The sequence below is a fragment of the Cottoperca gobio genome, chromosome 11 (assembly GCF_900634415.1).
Source record: "Cottoperca gobio chromosome 11, fCotGob3.1, whole genome shotgun sequence".
NCBI classification, from domain to species: domain Eukaryota; kingdom Metazoa; phylum Chordata; class Actinopteri; order Perciformes; family Bovichtidae; genus Cottoperca; species Cottoperca gobio.
Genome location: NC_041365.1, coordinates 17,413,930 through 17,422,740, shown reverse-complemented (window position 1 = coordinate 17,422,740; position 8,811 = coordinate 17,413,930).

Here is an 8,811-nt window from a genome sequence, read left to right as displayed (position 1 = left end):
TTAATTATTAGAGAAACGTACTGTTGAATCAGCATGGACTTCCATATAAAATACATGGTGATAGTTTTTATTTTATTGGGAAATATTTTTGTAATTTGTAATCAGCTTTTTAAAAAATATTTGGTAAATTAATGTCTTTTATTGTGTATGTTCCAGTGGACCTACAAGCCTGGAAATGTGACATCAAGACGTCAAATATTTCTGTATTTGTATGTTCATACCAATAAACACTGTTTTTACTGTTCTGTCTCTCTGTCTCTCTGTCTCTCTCTCTCTGTCTCTCTCTCTCTCTCTCTCTCTCGCTCTCTCGGTCTCTGTCTCTGTCTGTGTCCCTGTCTCTCTCTCTTTCAGTGCATGCTGGGAGTCTGGGCTCTATGCTGGGTCTAACCTCTAGACTCACAGGTTTCTTCTCTCTTTTGACATTGGTTTTTAGTCTTTTTAATGTAGTTTTTACTGAGTGTTTTTATCATGGGAGCTGCCTACAAAAAAGATAACAAAGAAAAGTGCCAGCTCCTAAACTTCCTCTCAGGAGAAGCCAAAATGGCCATCTACATAAGTAGAAAGAACAGAGTAGAAAACAGAAAGGCAGGAGGCGAAAGCAGTGTGGCTGTGCAACATTAGAGCAAGACTCTGGCTCGAGTTCAGGTTTTATAAACATATATATACATAGACATAGACACTTAAACAACGTTGGTGTTTTAAAAATATTACCTGTTCCGTCAGTCATGATGAATTACACTTTGCCCAAGTTTTTATTGGATAGTTTTTTACTATTTTCTTTTAACCCTTTGATACACAAGCTATGCAAACCCCTTTATGGGGCGCGGTATGGGTCGAGGGTGACCCGTGTTGGACTGTGGTGTTGTTGCATGGCTTGTTCATTGAATGTCTTGTTTTTGGTTGGGTCATTGTTATCATTCTCCCTTTCTTGATCTGTGAGCTGGAATGGTTTTTGTGTTGCTGCATCGGGTTTGCACGCATGGTTCAGGAGTGGCCCGGGTGTGATGGAGGTGGGGAGAGGACATGCTATGGTGATATTGTTGGTGATAGGTTAGTTTGGCAGTGATTTGGTCCAAACGGTGCATTGGATGTTTGGAGTCTTTGTCGCACTTCATACATGGCATGCATCATGCGGCCAATGGCACTGTGCGAATTTGAGCTGTGGGTATCTGTGGTGTGGCTGTGTTGATCAGTGGCATCGCAGTTCCGTACAGTTGCCCTGCAGATGCTTGCGGTTCCATGGCTTGCGGTTCGGTGTCTTGCGGTGTTGTCGGTTGTGTGGCGTGTGTGGGTGGGGAGGAGTGGTGAATGGAGATTTCAGATGTTGGATGTATTTGTTTGGTCCCGATCGCTGCTGGGATGATTGTTTTTGACCGTATTGTTGTTGTGGTGTGTTTTCTTTTTCATCTTTATCGCGCTTGGCATACATGGGTCGTTTTTGGCCCATGTGTGTGGTCCTGATGTGGTGGTGCAGGAACTGTTTTGGTTTGTGGATTGAGGGGGGGGAAGGGGGGTGGTGATCGAGAGCAGGATAATGATGAATGATTGGAGTATTGAATGATTGAATGAGTTGATTTCTGGGGGTGTGGCGGGGAGGCACTCAGCCGTGCGTGAGTGAGGCAGCACTCAGCCGTGCGTGGGGCGGCACTCAGCCGTGTGTGGGGCGGCACTCAGCCGTGTGTGGGGTGGCATTATGAGTCGATGCGGGTCATTTTTTACCCATACAAAAATGATTTTTATTCAAAAATTAGGAAAGGATCACAGGGTTACATATATGTATTTTTTTCTTATTTAAGCACTTTATTTTAAAGTAATTGCACAAATGAAAAATATGTAAATAAAGTGTTTTTGAAATCTCTCTGTGTCTCTCTCTCTGTTGAATCCCTCTTTAGTCCTATTTCGCTGCAGCTTTCTTACTGATCTGGCAACATTTTGACGTAGATGGTAAGAAGGGTTTGAATTTGATAAGATTAACCTTTTTTATTTTTTTATTCGATTGTTATTGCAATAGTACAGATAAAGAAATTAAACAAAATAAGAAAACTATACAGAATATAGAGACAAAAATGCAAAATAATAACAATGGTATTGATATAAAAAAATATGTAACAGTTTGCTCAATTATGACAGTATGAGCTATAGAGATTTAGTAAAATGTGTGGTAGTGTTATAATATATGATATAGTGAAACTTTAAATTCAGAAGACATTTAACTGATGGTGTGATAATTGTCTTAATAAATAAGACAGAAGTATGTCTTATATGTCATGACATCAACAGACAGCTGTTATTATGTAATTAATTTAAATGTATGTTTATACAGCACATCACAACTAACACCTAGATTTTATGATTAACACTTTTCTTTTTTATATTATGTTCAAAATTATGTTAGAGACATATTCCTTGCCTCTGCAGAATAGAAGATACTGTAAAATAAATAAATGTTTTAACAGTTAATATTAAACATACCATCAATAAAGAATCTCTATCTCGACCTGGGGAGAAAAGCCCTACTTGCAATAACAAAGTAAAGCCCAACATGAATTTGTATTGTAAAATCCTAATTTAAGTGCCCATTTGCAAACCTGAATTTGAACTTTGTAGAATAAAAAGCAATACATTTAATACAACATGTGAGCTACAGGTGAGTGTTATGATCTTGGTTTCTGTTTCCTGTTTTATTTTGAAATGTTCTCTTCCCCTTGTGTCATGTCTGGTATTAATTCCTGCCCTGGTGTATTTGCCTTTCTCTCCCAGCTGTGTCTCGTTCCCTCATTTAGTGTCTGTGTATATATCCCTGTCTGTCTCAGTGTACTTTGTCTGATTGTTATTCATGTTATGTGTTTGTTACCCGCCCGGGTCTGCCCCTGATTGGTTTGGTTTGTGTTGTTTTGTTACTTTGTATTTCTGTATGTTTATTAGCTTTTGTTAATAAAGCTCTCTTTTTGGTTAAAATCGTCATCTGCGTCCTGCAATTGGGTCCTTTCCCGAGACATACCGTGACAGTGAGGCTATAGGTCAGGTGGTAAAGGGATAAAGGAGTTTGGTGGAGATGTCCTTGATTAAAAACCCTGAACCCCAAAATGTCTCCTGATGGGTGTGTACTGGACTGGATGTGGGGAGGTAGGATTGAGGTTGCTTTGTATGCCGCCCCACCTCCCCATAATTCATATTTAAGAATGTCATGTCTGCTGATTAACTGAGGCATGGGATCAAGGTTAACAAAACAATCTCACCACAAAGTCAAATTGTAGCCATTCTAGAGTATTCGATAATATCACATGATCTCCATCCGAAGGTGAACATCCAAAGTCAAGAATTAACTTTTAATCTTAATGAAATGAGATTCTGAGATGACAATAAATGTGAGAGAGAATAAAGGTATTTTGAAGCTTTTCAGGTAGGTTTAAGGAAGTGTATCCCCAGGTCCACCTTGATATTATGTTTGGATAATTATGCTGTTTGGAACAGACACACATTTTGTGTTTCAAAGCAACATATAATAAACTGATATAGAGTAGAAAAGACCTCAACAATGAATACATCAATAATAAATGTTTAAAGAAATATACTCTACAATATCAAAAATAATCTGTTAGAAACTGTTAGATACTGTCACAGCTTCACTTGCAAGACATGTTTGGCAAAAATAGGGACGGCAGACTGGATTTGAATGACCTGGCCAGGTATTGTTGACCAAGATTAGATTTTCTCATTACACAACATCTGATTGAATTTAAATCATCTCTTACAATGACATTTCTATCTAAAAAATACAGTCAACAATCTGGCTATTGACTCTTAAAATTAGTTTCTAAATAAAAAACATTGTTTCTTGTTGTCTCAAGAATATTGGGCCTGAAAGAGAACTTCTTACTGAAGTTTAAGATGGACGTAAGTTTGAAGAGTGTATTCAATTTGTTTTACATTTGAAATTTTAGTGAAAATACTTATAACCCCTTCCCTTTCACCTCAATCTCCCTATTTATTACTAAATGGATTCTGTGCTTTCAGCAGTTGCATGTTAGAGTCCTGATGTTTCATGTAAATATTTAATAATTCATTCTCACTGTTTCATTATTTTACTTGTGTTTGGTCTCAGGCTTGCACTCAGGAGGACAGGACGAGAGACTTTGAGAAGATATTTGCTCACTATGATGTTGTAAGTTTGAATTTAGTTTTTTGTTTATTGTCAAACCAGAGGAAGCAAGGAGGTTTTTACAAAGGGAAGACATATTATCTTTATGAATATGTGTTAATAATGAATGCTGATTGAATGACAATACATAAAAAATTTTAATGAGCTGTGCTTTAAATGGGTTTTCAGCCATCACTTTTTTACTGAATAACATAAAGACACAGAAGCTGCGACAGCAGCAGCCGGAGGCCTTATGTTTTCGGATCGTCCGTCCGTATGGTACGTCTGTCCTTACGTCCGAGGGAATCTTTTATCAAATTGCGCACAAACGTTCACTTGGACTCAAGGATAAACTGATTACAATTTGGTAGCTAAAGGTCAAAGGTCACTGTAACATCACAAAAAACACAGTTTTGGTCACAACTCAAGAATTCATATGCTAATTATGACAATTTCCAACAAATGTCTAATAGGATGAAATTGTGTGAGTGGAGTAAGACAGGTGCGTTGGAGGGTCCTGAAGTTGATGGATTTGTCAAGGATATGATGGAGCTGGTGAAGGTGCAGTTACATTACCTTTATATTCAGAGCTGATAGAAGCTGGTAATGATCAGATATCAGTCAGTGTCATTCATTTTATATTTTTACCAATCAGGACGCCTCTGACTTCTCTGTTAACTCTTCCAAACCCCAACCCTCTCCTCCAGCCCAGCATTAGTGGCACAGACCTGGACAAGTTCAGGGATGCCCTGATGGGTCACTGTGACATCAATGGAGACGGAAAGATCCAGAAGAACGAGCTGGCTCTTTGCCTCGGCCTCAAACTCAGCTAACGGGCCTTCACAACATTCACACTTCTATCTTTTTTTCCATCACTCCATTCACTTTCATCCTCTCTTCCATCTTCCTACTCCTTATTTAAAGTTCTAATTTCTTTCTCTTTTTAAATTTTAGTGTGCATCTTTGACTTTTCCTCCCATCTGACTCATTCCTTCTCCCATCCTACTTCAGCAGTATATCTTTTGGTGTTTAAAGGCTGAAGTATCTACATATGTTATGCTCGTTAATATAAGCACCGTACATCTCTATCATTTTATATATTTTTCTGTATTAAAATTCTTAGCAGAAGTTGAAATATTATTGAATGTAGATTTATATAAATGGAAATATAGCTTTGAGTTGTGAGATATAAAAAAATAAAAATGGAGTTGCTGTTTTCATGACTGCATGGCTTCTTTCTTTGTAATGTGCTAATAAATGAAAAAGTGTTTGCATGACATTTTAGTGAAACCAGTAACATGAATGTATGCTAATAAAAAGTATTTATTCGCTGACACCCTAAATCTGCAACATACACCTTTTTTATAGGGTCCTGAAAATTAATGGCTGCCTGGAGGAAGTAAATCAATCTAAAGTCTGATTATGTGCTTTGGAAAATCATAGGCAGTAATATAAAATATGCAATTTTCAATGAGCCAAAACAAGCAAAACCATGTTTCGATCCACGAGCATACTTGATTTTAAGTAAGCATACAGTGGTTCTTTAGATAGAGTAGAGAGTCCCAAAGCATCTCTCAACATCAGTGGAAGAGCACACTGTTATATACAGTGCAGTTGTGTCTAAATGACAAACTAATATAGATATATGATGCAACATCGCAAAATACTTTGCCCTTTTTAAGCTCAACCTTGTGAGGGATAAATCTTAACAACATAAAGGACACCAACACATTAAGAGCAGCAACCAACTTCTGAACTTTATAATGTTTTAGAATATATTTTAATAAAACTCGTAATTTCATAGTGTTGTTTGTAGATGTTCTTCTATAACCTCTGTTGTATTTGGGTTGAGGCAGAAATTTAAGAGGTGAAAATCTCAAAACTTCAACAAATTAAACCAAAACTACTTCAACTTCAACCATCATCTGTAAGGGGACATTAGCCTAGCGGTCAGCTAAAGGTTGTAATTTGGGTGAATTGACGTTTAAAGCAAAGCTTTTAGCATACAGAAGTGAACTAGAAATGTGTAAAATTAGTTAAAGTTCAAACACCTGCCCAGGTTGGCAGATGGGACTCAGCTGAGGTCCCAACCTGATTCCAATTACTTCATTAGTGTGATGATTGTGTGACTCAGGCACCAACACTACAAAAGGGCCACTGTCTTTGAAGCTGTCATGAATCTGGAACAATAAGTTGTCATTTTGCTAGCAGCACACTTCTTGCAGGTGGTTTGGTTTAAACTTTAAAACAAAAAATGTCTTCTGGATTTTGTGTGAGGTAAGATACTTTTATTTTGGAAGATATATATTGTTGTACTAACCTGGTTTATTTTTGTTCACATTGAGTTCTTTTTTTCAGAGTGGTTGTGCTCTCACTGTTGACTTTGGGGCAGCAAGCAAAGGGTAAGAATTCATGCTACACAAACTGCAGTTCAAGTTAATAAGTTCTTTACAAGACTGACCTGTTCAAATGTTTTCTCTTTCTAGCACTCAGCTACAGAAGTGGAGGCTCCAATGACATTACCCCTCACTTTCATTATTCAAGACTCCTCAAACCTGCTTCCACTTCCAGTTATGAAAGGCATGCACAGCCTGAATTGTTTCTGGATAGATCTGGACCCAGTTACATTAAAGGTGGTTTATCTGCAGACCAGAAGGCAGCTGCTGCACCGCGTTCAGGACGTTATCGTAGTTATTCCAGTAGGCAAGTAGATGGTTACAGTCCAGTAGGAAGTGTTTCTAGTTACAGTCCTGGCCCACCGACTATTCGGAAAACAAAACCAAACCAGCCACCTCAAGCTAACCCTAATGCACAGGGTGTCCTTCAATCCAAAACTGGCATGTGGAGTATACCTCTGAGTGAGAACTCTCTTCAGTTGGGTATTTCTTCTGTTCCCCAACCTGAGGTTGACTCTGCAATGCAGCTATGCAGAGAGTGCTACCTGCAGCCGGGCTACCCGTCTTGGCCCCAGCAGCCGGGCTACCAGTCTTGGCCCCAGCAGCCGGGCTACCAGTCTTGGCCCCAGCAGCCGGGCTACCAGTCTTGGCCCCAGCAGCCGGGCTACCAGTCTGGGCCCCAGCAGCCGGGCTACCAGTCTGGGCCCCAGCAGCCGGGCTACCAGTCTGGGCCCCAGCAGCCGGGCTACCAGTCTAGGCCCCAGCAGCCGGGCTACCACTCTGGGCCCCAGCAGCCGGGCTACCAGTCTGGGCCCCAGCAGCCGGGCTACCAGTCTGGGCCCCAGCAGCCGGGCTACCAGCCGGGCTACCAGTCCAGGCCCCAGCAGCCGGGCTACCAGCCGGGCTACCAGTCCAGGCCCCAGCAGCCGGGCTACCAGTCCAGGCCCCAGCAGCCGGGCTACCAGTCCAGGCCCCAGCAGCCGGGCTACCAGTCCAGGCCCCAGCAGCCGGGCTACCAGTCCAGGCCCCAGTAGCCGGTGCTCCAAAGCAGCGCTGGCATGTGGAACATTCCTTTTCAATGAAGTGTTGCGTCTGACTCAAACCCACCAATGAATGTTGATCTAAGAAGTTGGTCTAACTTAAATGTGTTCCTTAAGAATGGAAATATTTAATGTTCCTTGTCATGCTTAAGTGAGGATAAAGAATTGTGACATATTAATACTGTAAGGGAAAAACTCAAATGTTCAGTCACAGTAAATGTACATTTTGGGCGTCCTGGTGGCCTCGTGTTAAGATGTTTCTCGTTTGCTTTTTGGCAGGGTACCTTTTGTTGAAGCTCTACTGTTGCTATGGCATAAAGGCACAATAAATATGCTTTGACTCTGTAATATGGTTGTACTGTGTCACTTCAAACATTTTTCATTGGGCAAAGAGCCACTCTCTTCTAACACACGGGTCAGTGTCTAAAGATGCACAAGCTACATTGAAACTACAAGCTAAGTGACCTAGTTAGCCTGCCAATTTATATCTACCAAAGAAGGTATATAAAAATGAGTGGGGGAGCTGGACCAAGTAAGAAGTCAAACATGTACATCTACCATGCGGAATGGGAGTAGGACTTTTTTTTCACCATGTCACATTCGAAGTGCGTTCGTCTGATCTGTCCATCATTGCTATTCCGAAAAAGGGAAATGTGGAAAGGCACTTTCAAACTGTTCATAAAAACTATGACACTGACTTCCCTCTGAAAAGCGAGTTGAGAAAGGGAAGGGACCTAAAATCAGTTAATCGGACAGCAATCATGTTTCACACAGCTGAATGCAAAGGCAGCCACCACAGCATCGCTCCGGGTGAGTCACTCCATCAAGAAGACCTTCCAACATGGAGAGATGATAAAAGATGCCTTCGCTGAGGCAACTGACTCGTTAATTCGTGAATTGACGTTTAAAGCAGAGCTTTTAGCATACAGAAGTGAACTGAAGAAATGTTCAAACAGTTCAAACACCTGCCCAGGTTGCTAGAGGGGACTCAGCTGAGATCCCAACCTGATTCCAATTACTTCCTTAGTGTGATTGTGTGACTCAGGCACCAACGCTACAAAAGGGCCACTGTCTTTGAAGCTGTCTTGAATGATAGCAGCACATGGTTTGGTTTAAACTTTTAAAAGAAAAAATCTGCGGAGAATCCATCAGCACTGAATGGATAAACTATTGAAGATAGAAGACCGACATTAGTGTTTGCTGGGATATTTCTTTCATATGTTCGTTCTTAATG